The sequence below is a fragment of the Pongo pygmaeus genome, chromosome 20, assembly GCF_028885625.2.
Source record: "Pongo pygmaeus isolate AG05252 chromosome 20, NHGRI_mPonPyg2-v2.0_pri, whole genome shotgun sequence".
Taxonomy (NCBI): Eukaryota; Metazoa; Chordata; class Mammalia; order Primates; family Hominidae; genus Pongo; species Pongo pygmaeus.
Window position 1 is genome coordinate 62,286,948 of NC_072393.2, and position 10,798 is coordinate 62,297,745.

The window sequence follows — 10,798 nt, forward strand, 5'->3', positions numbered from 1 at the left end:
AACTCAGATTCCACCTAACTGAGATCACACAGTGTTTACTTCCCTCAGTCTCACTTATTTCACTTCCCATAACGCCCTCGGCCTTCAACCACATTGGTGCAAATGCCAGGATTTCCTTCTTTTTTATGGTAGAATAATCGATTGTATATATCACCATTTCCTCATCCATTTTTCTCCCACAGACTCCAGGGTTGTTACCGTGACTATTGTGAATAACGCTGCAGAGAACCTAAGAGTGCAGATATCTCTTTAACATGCTGACCTCTTTCTTTCATGTATAAACGGAGAAGTAGGGTTGCTGGAACACAGGCAGTTCTATTCTTCATGTTTTCAGAAACCTCCCTAGTATTTTCTGTAGTGGTTGTACCAATTTTCTTTCCCACCAACCGTGTACAAGGGTTCCCCTTTCTCCACATCGTTACCAACACTTATCTTTTGTCTTTTTGATCATAGCCATCCTAGGAGAGGGGGGATAATATCTCAAGGCGGTTTTGTTGCTGGAGGGCTCAGGAGGGTCTCTGGATGCCAGAGAGACCCCAGTCCCAGCCAGTTTCCAGGTTCTTGATGCTGTCAGGAGAAGGAATTCAGGGATGAGCCAGCCAGAATGAAGTGAAAGGCAAGAAGCTTCTATTCCAAAGCAAAAGTACACAGTTAGGAGAGAAGTGTGGGCATGATTCTGAGAGCTGGTGGCATGCAAAGTAGTTCAAGTTTTCTATTTTTATTAGCCCTTCTAATTAAGAGGTGAACTAATCATTAGGTTTTCTAGGAAAAAAGCAGAGATTTTTTAGAATTGGGGAGGCACCAATTTTGATACTACATATGGGCATGCTGGGGTCAGCCTTGACACTGCAGAGTGTGTGATTCAGTGTGGTAATGACCATGGTAATTACTGTGGTAATTGTTTCAACCAGCTTAACTCCCTCCTGTTTTTTTAGCACCTCATCAGCCCAGGGTCCTCCTTGTCCTTGTAATTGTAATGACAAGTGGCTAATTTTAACAGACACTGTTTTGGTCTTTTGTGAAATTGTCACTGGATACGTTCTCGATTCTCTTGTGAACACACAGGATTCCTGTCTCAGTTTAAATTGCATTTCTCTGACGGTGAGTGAAGTTGAGCTTGTTCTTCAGCACTTGCTGGTCATTGGTGTGTGTTTTCCAGAGAAATGTCTACTCAGGTTTCTGCCCATTGGAAATTGGATGATTTTGGCTTCTTTTCATTTTGCTATTGCCTTGAAAATATTCCATATATATTTTGGATTTTAATCCATTGTCATATATATGGCTGCTTGTTTGTTTTTTTTTTTTTAGTTCTGTTTTTTGCTTGTTTTTTTTCCCCGCTATGCAGAAGATTCAGTTTTACCTGGTACAACTTATTTGTATTTTGTGTCTTGTCCTTTTGGTGCGCTATCAGGTTTTTCACCACATCCAGTTTGCACAGTTGGGGAAGTAGAAGGTCTTCAAATGGACTCCAGAACTGTCCAATGGAAACATAAGATAACCCATATATGTAATTGTAAATTTATTTTCTGGTAGTCACATAAAACATAACAAAACAAGCCTAATGAATTTTAACTCAAAATAGAATCATTTAACATGTGAGCAACTTCAAACATTCTCAAGCAGATAGTTTACATTCTCTTTTCCCCATTATGTCTTCCAAAATAAGAGTGTATTTGGCTCACAGCACATCTCCATTCAGATACGCCCCATTTCAGGTCTCAATAGCCATTTGTGACTGGTGGCTACCATATCAAACAGATCAGATGTAGACTCCTTTACTATTGCAACTCAAAGTCTTTCGGTGAATCATGCCCTTTATTCCAATAGGTATTACAGATATTAGAAGTCCGGGGCCTTGAGTCATTGACATTTGTATTCATGTTGTGTCTTCATCACTAGCAGTAGTGATTTTAAGTATCGTGCCATGATAGCTCTACGCTTGTAAAGATAAAAGTCCCAAGCACTATCAGCTGTTCATTCAGCTCATAGAAATTCTAATACCATGTTCACTTTTTTTTTCTATAGACATTTGCCATGGCTGAACACTTCAAACAAATCATTAGATGTCCTGTCTGTCTAAAAGATCTTGAAGAACCCGTGCAACTGAAATGTGGATATGTCTGCTGCCCCCAGTGCCTCAGTTCACTCCAGAAGGAGCCCGATGGGGAAGGTTTACTGTGCGGCTTCTGCTCTGTGGTCTCTCAGAAGGATGACATCAAGCCCCACTACAAGCTGAGGGCGCTGGTTCCCATCATCAAGGAACTAGAGCCCAAGCTGAAATCTAGTCTAACAATGAACCCAAGGATGAGGAAGTTTCAAGGTAAGGAATCTACATGACCTGCGACTACCCATAAAAGGCACTGGGCAAACGACTTTCAAACATTTCTTCATTAAATATAGGCATTAGCAGATATCTAGCAGCTAAAACTTGCATGCTTCACACTTGACAGCAGTTCTCACCTTTGCGTATAGATTTTCATTGAATCTGTGCAAGTTTGTACAATATTTTGGAGAGGAAGCTCCTGTCTTCTTTCATGTATCATATGTGCTAAATGGAAAAATAATTTTAATCCAATTATCCACTAACTTATTTCGAAAGGAATTTCTAATATGAATCAGGTGGACTTGTTACAATTATTGTATTCATGCAACCTATAGATAAAATTTAACCTCATCAGGTGGCCAAACAAGTTTCCCCAGGAAATTTTGATTTGGGAAAGAAAGGAGAATAAAAGTAAAAGTGAATAACATAATTGAGTGTTTGCAGTAAAAGGGCAGAGGTAGCCTGTAGTGTGTGTCTTTGCTGAACTACTTCTTCTTATTTCCACAGTGGATATGACCTTGGATGTGGACACAGCCAGCAACTATCTCATCATTTCTGAAGACCTGAGGAGTTTCCGAAGTGGGGATGTCAGCCAGAATAGGAAGGAGGAAGCTGAGTGGTTCGACGCTGTAGTGTGCGTCCTGGGCGCCCCTCGCTTCACTTCCGGCCGCCATTACTGGGAGGTGGACGTGGGCACCAGCCAAGTATGGGATGTGGGCGTGTGCAAGGAATCTGTGAACTGACAGGGGAAGATTGTGCTTTCTTCAGAACACGGCTTCTTGACTGTGGGTTGAAGAAAAGGAAAGGTCTTTGCTGCCAGCACTATGCCTATGACTCCTCTCTGGGTGAGTCCCCAGTTGCACAGAGTGGGGATTTTCCTGGATGTAGGTATGAGGTCCGTTTCCTTTTACAATGTCAGTGATGGGTGCCATATCTACACATTCAGCAAAATTCCTGTTTGCAAGCCATGGCGTCCATTTTTTGCTCATAAATATGGAACTCAAGATAATCAGAGCATCCTGAGTATCTGTTCTGTGATCAATCAAGCCAGTGCCAGTGCCGCAGTTTATTCTGGGGAAAGTCAATCAACATTTGAACATAAACATCTTTAGGAAGTTTCTGTGCACCCATAGCCATAGCTAAGAACTTTGCTGCTAGATACACATAGCTACAAAGGGATAGAAGGGAAAGAGCCGTCATTCTGTAAACGATGAACAGAAAGCAATTATATTAAATAGGGGAAAATGACATTGTACTTAAAGTTTGTCAAGTTATTTTCTTTGGGGTTTATGTTTATATTTCTGTTCAATAAATATTTTGAAAATTCAGATTCATTTGCCTATGTTTTCTGTTTTCTGCAAGATTTGTATACTATGTGTTATGGAAGTTATGAACTAAATAATAATTTGAATGTGACCCAACACGGTAAGTGAATTTCAAATGATAAGGACCTAGGAATACGGCAAAATTATACATGTTTATGTATTCAGTTTAACCCAACAACTGAACACTGACATTCATTTGAAGTAAACACTGAGTGTTTGCCACAAATATGTGTGGTCTTAGAGAGAGCTCATTAGCTTTCAAATGGAAATACTATACACCGCTTCTATGCTGGCAACAGAGTCAAATTAGAAATCAATCACAGGAAGACATTCATAAATTGTCCACATACATGGAAATGAAATAACCACTTGTAAATAAAATGATCAAATATGAAATTACAATGGAAATCACAGCTATACTGAGTTGAGTGAAAAGCACACATTTACAAAATTTCTAGACGCAGTTGAAGCTTGGTGAGAAACTCGTAATAGGAAGAAAATACCATAATCAGTCACCTTAATTTCTACTTTAAGGTACTTTGCTAAGAGCAATTCAATTGTCAGCATTTTGATCAAAACCATCTAACAAGTATCTAGGAAGTACCAGACTTTCTCACATCTTCCTGTCTTCTTCTGAGCCCTCCAAACGGTTGCAACCTCTGCCTGTTACCCAGTTCCAAAGCCGCTTCCACATTTTCAGGTATCTTAATAGCAGTGCCCCACTCCTGGTATCAATATTCTGTATTAGTTCATTCTCACACTGCTATAAAGAACTACCTGATACTGGGTAATTGATGAAGAAAAGAGGTTTCATTAATTTATGGTTCTGCAAGTCACACAGGGAATATCTCTGGGTGGCCTCGGGAAACTGAACAATCATGGAGGAAGGCAAAGGGGAAGCAAGTGGCTTTTTCACATAGTGATAGGAAAGAGAGAAAAAGGAAAGTGCTATACACTTTTAAATCGTCAGATCTTGTGAGAACTCACTCAGCATCATGGGAACAGCATGGAGGAAATCTGTCCCCATGATCAAATCATCAACCACCTGCTCCCTCCCCCAACACTGAGGATTACAATTCAACGTGAAATTTGGCTGGGGACACAGAGCCAAACCGTATCACTTGATATGATCCCACAGAATACTATTAATTTTCATTCAGTCTTTTATTTCTTAACAAATGGTGGTAAAGTATATATAATTTACCATCTTCACCATTTTTAAGTGTAAAATTCAATGGTATTTATTATGTCCATATTATTTTGCCACCATCACTGCCAAAATATCCCATGGTCTCACTTATATGTGAAATCTAAAAGAAATTTGATCTCACAAGCAGAGAGCAGAGCAGTGGTTATTAGAGGCTGAGGAAGGTAGGAGGAAGTAAGGAAAGAAGAAGAGGTGAGTTAATCAGTTGAGGTCAAGAGTTCGAGACCATCCTGGCCAACATGGTGAAACCCCTTCTCTACTAAAAAGACAAAAATTAGCCAGACGTGGTGGTGGGCACCTGTAATCCCAGCTACTCGAGAGGCTGAGGCAGGAGAATCCCTTAAACCTGGGAGGTGGAAGTTGCATTAAGCTGAGATAGCACCACTGCACTCCAGCCTGGGCAACAGAGTGAGACCCTATCTCAAAAAAAAAAAAAAATTGACGGAAGGAAGGAATTCATAATGAACGTGGGTTTCCATTTTAAGCCAAAACATTTGTGGTAACCTCTCTCTATATCATTAGTAAAACTCTTATTTCTGCCTAAATTAAAATATGATTGGATGAAGAAGTTGTGGCCTGATGTGATTAAGGTGGGAAGAGGTACCCTCTTCAATAAAAGCCTCTTGCCCATGGATGTCACTCCAAAACCAAATTATTTCAGAAGGTTTGAAGCCAAAAAAAAAAAGCCACAATAGAAGAAAGGTAAATCCAATTCTATATAATTTACATTTCTACAAAGGGCAGAGAGAGCAAAATGCAGGGAATTGGGTAATTTATTAATTCAGCAAGTGTTGTGTGAAGCCATGAAGCCGACTCCATGCCAGGTACAGTGTGTGCACTGAGCCCTCTGCCCTGGCAGGTATTGGCAGGCCTTCAATTTCAAAACCCAGGCTGGTGAACTGACAAGGGCCTTCATTTTCCTTAATCAAATCATAGCTTCAAAGACTCTGCAGGACGCTGGTGAGTTGAGTTTTAGCCATTAACTTACTCAATTTCTGAGGTCCTGTTAGTTTTGCCCACAGCCATATGAGACCAGCTGGGGGAGTCGCAGGGTCTTTGAGTCTAGACCAGCGCTGTTCATAAGAAATATACTGTGACCCGTATATGTCATGATAAATTTTCTAGATACACTAAAGAAAATGAAAAGAAATATGTTGAATTAATTTTAATATCCAAAAGATTTGTCATTTTAACATGGAACCAATATTAAACAGCTATGAATGACGACTTTTTTCATCTAACATCATGACAATCTAGTGTGCATTTTATAGTCACGGTATGTCTCAATTCAGATAAACTCCATTTGAGGGGGTTGCTAGCCACATGCTGTTGGCGGCCACCGTATTGGACAGCCCGGGTCTAGACCCTTTTACCACTTCAACTCTATGTGGAATAATGAACGATATTCTTCATTCCAGCTAGCATTTGAAATTCAGAAGTCAGCAGCCATGACTCTTCATGTCTGTACCCGTATTGCCTGGTACAAGGGATATCACATAGTAGGTACACAATCCCGAAAGTTAAAGAACCTCAGTTCATTCGTCTCGTGGAATCTCCACGAAGAGGCACATTTTCCCCCCAGGCAGCAGCCACGGCTGAACATTCGTGAGAAGATAGATGTCTTAACTGCCTGGCCTGTCTCGAGAAACCTGTATTCTTGAGATGTACATACATCAGCTGCGTCAATTCACTGAAGATGGAGCCCCAAGCGGAGGGTGTATGGTGCCCTTTCTGTACCATGGTCACTCGGAGAATGAGATAAAGATCAATTATCAACCAGGGAAGACAACTTCCACGATCAAGGAACTAGAGCCACACCTGAGATCTGTTCTACAGCTGAACCAAGGATGCTGAAGTTCCAAGGTAAAGTATCTGCCCCACCTAGACCCTCCCCACAAAGGGCCTAGGGAAAAGCAACTGGGCAAAAGCCTCTTCACTTAATATTAGCAGGATTCTGGCTCCTAACATTGTATGCACCTTTGAGCATCAGTGGTTCTTGCCTCTGAGTACAGAACCACCTGGAGATTTTTAAGAAAATGTCATATTCAGATCATGCCCTGGCCCTGTGCTGTCCAACAGGGTAGGCACTAGTGGCTCTGGACCGCGAGAAATGCAGCTGGTACCTAGTGGAAATGATGCTATTCTGTACGTATTGGGTTCAATGAAATATATTACTGAAGTTAATCTCACAAGGTCTTTTATATGTTTTTGAATGCAGCTACTAGTACATTTACAATGAGACATGCGGGTCATGTTATATTTCTTCAGGCAGCACTGGCCTACAACTTGAATATTTGTTAAATTGTCTGAGGATTTTATTAAAATATGCATTCCGGTACTACACCTCTGGGATCTCCTGAGACTCAGGATTTCTGACAAGAGTCCAGAAATTTATGACAAGAGCAGCTGATGCTGCTGGTTCCTGAATCATATGTCATTTTGGGTATTTTTTTCCCTCCTTTACTAAGTTCTTTTTTTTTTTTTCCCTTCCAACTTGTATTTCAGGTTCATGGTGGTACATGTGCAGCTTTTTGTGACATGATAAACTGCATGCCTCAGGGGTTTCGTGTACAGAAAGTTTCATCACCCAGGGAATGAGCACAGTACCTGAGAGGTAGTTTTTTGATTCTCGCCCTCCTCCCACCCTCTACCCTCGAGTTGCCCCCAGTGTCTCTTGTTCTCTTCTTTATGTCTATGTGACCTCAGTGCTCAGCTCTCACTTCTAAGCGAGAACACGTGATATTTGCTTTCCTGTTCCCGTGTCATTTCACTTAGGACAGTGGCCTCCACCTGGATCCATGTTACTGGAGAAGACGTGATTTCATTCTTTGACTGTGTAGTATTGCATGGTGTATACGGGCCACATTTTCTTTATCCAGTCCACCACTCATGGCCATCCAGGTTGATTCCATGTCTTTGCTAGTGTGGATGGTGTTGTGACGAAGATTTACATGCATGTGTCTTTATGATAGAAAAATAACAATCATCAAAACTTATACATTACATTGGTGCAGATTGTTTTACTGTAATTAGTTTTTTTTTTTTCAAGTTGGAGAGTCACTCACTCTGTCGTCCAGGCTGGAGTACAGTGGCACAATCTCGGCTCACCGCAACCTCTGCTTCCTGGATTCACATGATTTTCCTGCCTCAGACTCCCAAGTAGCTGGAAGTACAGGTGTGTGCGACCATGCCGGGCTAATTTTTGTATGTTTAGTAGAGACGAGCTTTCTCCATGTTGGCCAGGTTGGTGGCGAACTCCTGATCTCAAATGATTCACTCGCCTCATCTCCCCAAAGTGCTGGGATTACAGGCAAGACCCGCCATGCCTAGCCTTCAGTTAGATTTTAATGACATTTGTAAAAACAAAACAAAAATGGAAAAACTTCTGTCGAACCTCTGTAGTGAGTTTTCATTTCAGTTATTTTACTTTATGCCCCTCAACTTCTAATTAGTTCATTTCTAAAATTTCTATTTGGTTATTGATATTTTCTATTCTGTGAGGTGTTATTCTTCTAATTGACTTCAGTTCTTTGCCTGTTGTTTCCTGTAGTTCTTTTGGTCCTCCTTAGAGAAGTAATTTAGTCTGTGGAGAGGAAGCCCAATGTCTTGAGTTCTCATAGACATTTCTTTCATCTTGTGACTTGTAGACATTCTGCTCTGTGTGCCTCATATTTTTTTTGTTGAAAATTGGAAGTTTTATGTGGCAGACGCAGATCAGATTCTCAAACTTCACAGGTTTTTTTTTTGTTATACTTGTGGGCTGTAGTTTTCTGTTTTTGTTTTGTTTCGTTTGGACTTAATGAAACTATTTTGTAAAAATTCTGTTTTTTCTCCTCTGTGGTCTCAGCTCATCCTGAATGAAACTTCTCCTCACAGAACTTGGTGACTAGACGACCCACGGGAGTGCTTCCTCATCTTCTTGGCAAAACACAGAACCTAAGGAATCGTGAACAAAAGAATTCAGAGCCACGGTTGAGCAATAACATGTCCTGCCTGGTTCTGAGCCACCTCATCCATGCCCCGGCTGGACTGACAGTGGGGCCACGTGCTGGGCAGTGGCTCAGGGTGAGACCACAATGTCCGGGTTCACCTCAAATCCGTTTGCCGTACCAACAGTGACAATGAGAGAAAGGAGGACAGTTTCCTTTAGAAACTGAGCCAAGCCCTGGGTTGTCAGAAATTCTGAGCTTCTCTTCATTGTTAAAGAAGAAAATGTGGCACATATACACCATGGAATACTATGCAGCCATAAAAAAGGATGACTTCATGTCCTTTGCAGGAACATGGATGAAGCTGGAAACCATCATTCCCAGCAAACTATCACAAGATTGGAAAACCAAACACCACATGTTCTCACTCATAAGTGGGAGTTGAACAATGAGAACACATGGGCACAGGGAGAGGAACATCACACACTGAGACCTGTCGGGGGGTGGGGGTTTAAGGGAGGGATAGCATTAGGGAGAAATACCTAATGTAGGTGAGGGGTTGATGGGTGCAGCAAGCCAACATGGCACATGTATACTTATGTAACAAACCTGCATGTTCTGCAGATGTACCCCAGAACTTAAAGTATAATTAAAAATAAATAAATAAATAAAAGTCTGCTTGTACCGTGAACAGGCCCTGGGGATCACAAGCCGCCGACGCCAACCATTTACGTCAGGTTCTGTGACACGCCTGCAGGGACAGGGCATGGAGAATACAGCCCTCCCTGACTGGGATGTTGAAGGACAGGTTTATTCAAATACAGAAGACCCTTAAAGTACCGAACTGTACATGAGAGCGGGTAAGGAAAACTGTACCACTGTCTTAATAGAAGCCAGCGGAGCTACTTTCTCTGAAAAGATGCAATTGGAAAAGATGTGGAAAGTATCTAACACCCAAACCAACCCCACGAGTGTGCCGGCAATCCTAATACGCTCTTCTCTAATTCTGAATGGAAGAACTCTCCCCCAAGACATGAGCATGAATGCAATTCCAGGCCGAAAGATATTTTGGGAGAATATTCCAGAGGCAAGTCAACCCACTGGGCTTGGTGGTTTCCACAACTGAGGCCACCTGGTATTCCCAAAGAGAACATAAATTTTGTTCAGGATTTACTCAAAGCAGATAAAATGTAAAAGATGTTAGGGATCAGTGCCCCATGAACATGGGTCCACAAAATTACAGGCTGGAGAATAACTACTCCCATAAATGTGAGTCTATTTTAAAAGGATTTATATAAGGAAATAAACCAATTAGAATTATGCAAGAAGAGATAAGCATTTTCTCTCTGCATGCATATGTGTAGATACGGTATGTGTGTATACATGGACATACGTGTAGCAGATTATATTATAGATCCCAATCTATAGAAAAATTCTAAAGAAAAAAAAATTTTCAGCAGGTAAAGACCCTAAGACATACCCTACTTGAGTAGGTATCCCCTCACCTATGGAGGCCCACTAGGTACAGCAACCAGATGCTTAGCAATGGGGCATTGTAAATACAGTGTCAGGGTTGGAAACATTATCAGAGGATGCCCAGTTCAACTCCCTCTTCTGAAAGAAGTTGAAAAGGAGAGGCTTTTTCTGAGGCCACACATATCTGACATTTCTCCACAGCTTAGAGAAGTCACCCTTCATCCCATGGAACACACACAAGTTTGTGAGCAGAGCTGGCTAAGAGCAGGGGAGATACGGAAATGAATGCCAGTTATGGTGTTAGGTAGATCTGGGATGAACATGGTGCAGCAGGAATACAAAGTCAGGAGGGAAGGCGAGATGAGGATTTCATTTCAAAGGATTCCTAGGGATACTTTCTGACAACTCTCCCTATACCAAAACAAAAACAAAAACAAAAGCCAGAGAAACAAAAACAAGAAACCATGAAAGGATCATAGTTTCTTTAGTGTTACTCCACAATGCCCACTGATGAAAGAATCATGCTTCACAGCTTTTT

At 41.3% G+C, this 10,798-nt stretch overlaps 1 pseudogene; it reads left to right on the forward strand.

Moving 5' to 3' along the window:
- The first annotated feature begins 2,034 nt into the window (after positions 1-2,034).
- LOC129021120 (ret finger protein-like 4A) lies at positions 2,035-3,435 on the forward strand (annotated as a pseudogene).
- The last annotated feature ends 7,363 nt before the right edge of the window (positions 3,436-10,798 follow it).